The sequence below is a fragment of the Lynx rufus genome, unplaced genomic scaffold (assembly GCF_022079265.1).
Source record: "Lynx rufus isolate CCGP_SWC_20201006 ecotype Redwood Valley unplaced genomic scaffold, mLynRuf1.p SCAF_3, whole genome shotgun sequence".
Classification (NCBI taxonomy): Eukaryota; Metazoa; Chordata; class Mammalia; order Carnivora; family Felidae; genus Lynx; species Lynx rufus.
Window position 1 is genome coordinate 123,075,344 of NW_025814845.1, and position 2,984 is coordinate 123,078,327.

Genomic DNA, 2,984 nt, shown 5'->3' on the forward strand with positions numbered 1-2,984 from the left:
ACATTATAAAATGTAGTGCGTAGGAGGAGTTGTCAGTGACCATATTCTTCAACAAGTGAAGAAAACCAGGCTGTAGTGGCAGGGAACAGAGTTGACACGCAGAATAAAGTTAAACAAGGATGGGGAGAAAGTTATGGCATCTCTGCTCTTTCTATGGTTTGGTTGTCCATCCATTCCTTGGATTCTGTAAATTATGACGTTTTTCTTTTTGTCTAAGGTAAAATGCAATTGGTTTTTGTCATTTGTAGTGATATCATGGTTCATGGATGTGTGTAATTTCATTAATCCTAACACAAATACTTTTAGGCAGGTACTGTAATTAACATTTCACAAATGAGGATCAGAGTTAGGGATGGAAGTTCTTTCTGATACCCTGTCTAGAAGAAATATTTTACAAGAACACCCAACTACATTATTCTACACTATGCTCACCAAGCAATTCTTTGTCCTGGTTTCTTCCAAGGGCACTAATATACTGGGAAACTGTGCCCCACCCCCCCCACCCCCGCCCAAAAAAAAAAATGGACTGATGTTGGTTATCTTGCCAGAAATAGTTTGTATTATGAAATAACAAATTGATACTATGATTTATAAATTAAGGGTTTTTTTTACTGACTTGGGTTGGTGTAAATCATTTCTGAGAATTTGCATTCACTATTTTTTAACATAACCTCAAGATTTTATTGTCTTCATAATGTAACAAAATATGAGGCCTCGAACTGAATCATTTGGCCCTTTCTCTTCTTATCTCCTCCCAGTTCAAAATGTTTGCATCTCTTCATAACCAGCATTCTCTTAGACCTGTAGTTGGGCTCAACACATTCAAGCCTCAGCACAATCTTCTTTATAGTTTTAGACTTTTTCTGGAAAATCAGCTTAGTCTGCCCACCAAAGCCACTCTGCTTCCTGTCATAATGCCACTTTCCCTGGGCATAAAGAGAATATTTGCTTTCCTTGTACTTTCTTGTAAGGTTGGTACTTGCCACACTTCTTGCAGAAAGTCCGCAGGTTTTAGGAATGTTCACCATGTTTGTAAGAGCACTATCGGCATAGAAAGTAAGTTAACTATTTAGAATTTAAGAATCTGAAAATTGAAGATCATCTTAGAGGTGAAATTATCAGGATCTGATCTTGCCTAGAACACCTGTACTGCCTATTTTTGGACAAGTACTTACTGCACAGCCACCATAAACTTGGATTTTTCAAGATGCTGAAAGATAGAAATTCTATAAAGAACTGACTTCTGGACACAAAACTGAACTTTCTGATCAGTTAAATCTCAAAAAGATCTAAAAGATGTATTAGTCACCCACGTTGTGTTTAGCCCTTGACTAGCTACTATCGGGGTTAAAAATGACCTGAGGTGATATCAGTGAAAATAGCACAGTAGTATACTCCAAATTTCACCCCCCCCATAAAGGAAATGAAAAATGGGCAAAAATGTCAGAATCAACTTTTTTGTAATTTTGGAAATTAGCGAAAGGCCTGTAGCAACTTGTCAAGTACTCAGGAGAAATGGCTGTTTTTTTTATTAAAGAACTATAAAATTTATGGTGTTTTAACCTATGCCAGCCCCATCCCTTGCTCCTCAGATCAGTGGTAGCTGTAAAAATAACAGTCTGCATTCCTGATACCAGAGGGAGCAAAACATACCTCATAAGCAAAGAATTGTAATTCATTGCCGTTCACCCTTGAACAATATAGGCTTGAACTGCATGGGACCACTTACATGCACCTTTTTTTTTCAATAAATACAGTACAGTATAAATGTATTCTCATTATGATTTTTTCTTTTTTTAAGTTCTATTTATTTTTTGAGAAAGACAGTGTGAGCAGGAGAGGGGCAGAGTGGTGGTGGGGACAGAGGATCCAAAGGGGGCTCTGCACTGACAGGCTGACAGCAGCAAGCCTGATGCAGGTCTTGAACTCAAGAACCACAGATCATGACCTCAGCTGAAGTCAGACGCTCAACCAACTGAGCCACTCAGGCACCCCTTCATTATGATTTTCTTAATTTTTTTTTTTTGCTTACTTTGTTGTAAGAATATAGTATATAATACATATACAAAATATGGGTTAATTGACTGTTTATGTTACTGGTAAGGCTTATGGTCAACAGTAGTAGGCTATTAGTAGTTACGTTTTGGGGGAATCAAAAGTTATAACTGGATTCCCAACAGGGGGAGATGGAGGGGTTCACCATCCCTAACCCCCATGTTGTTCAAGGGTCAACTGTATTTGTTCTAAACCGTTAGCTCCCTCAAATATAGGCTTGTCTTTATTTTGCTTAACTCCAAACTAGCCTCAAGCTAAAGCTCCTTCCCACAGGGCATTTATTGAAAACATTTACAGTATAATGTCTTAGGTTGCTGCTCCTGCTGTGATAGATAATAGCTGGGGTAAATAATAGATTAATCAGAAAGGCTGGGCTATGAGTGTCCTGTTAGCTTACAAAGCTGAAAATCTAAAAGGCTAAATGCATGCTCGGGGAAGTGTGGATGCTCAGGAAAGATTCAAGAAAGCCCTAAACTCACTCCCTCCTGACTTTGAGGTTCTAAGAAAGAAGGAAGTGATGGCTAAGGCAGAGTTGTAAAGTGACTGGTGAATGTTGAATGCATGCCACAACAAATACACATAGGTTCTCTCCAAAGACTGGGATATCTTTTGGTTCCAAGTATTTAAGAAAATCTGTGGCCAATCATTAGGTGACCACTAAGCTACCATAACAGATACTTCAGGGGCTACATACAACAAAGAACAGACTGCAGAATTAGTTCAGAAAAGTCACTAAACAGGTGCCTGGCTAATTCAGTTGATAGGGCATGCAACTCTTGATCTCTGGGTTGTAAGTTTGAGTGTTGGGTGTAGAGATTACTTAAAAATAAAATTTAAAAAAAATTAGAAAAGAAAGTCACTGAACAAAAAATAACAACTACAATAAATGATAATATCAACAAACCCTAGGGAATGGAGAGTTAATATAA

General features: G+C 37.9%; 1 pseudogene; it reads right to left on the minus strand.

The window, feature by feature from the left end:
• Window positions 1–689: 689 nt before the first annotated feature.
• LOC124521152 (60S ribosomal protein L36a-like) lies at window positions 690–1,028 on the minus strand (annotated as a pseudogene).
• Window positions 1,029–2,984: the final 1,956 nt, after the last annotated feature.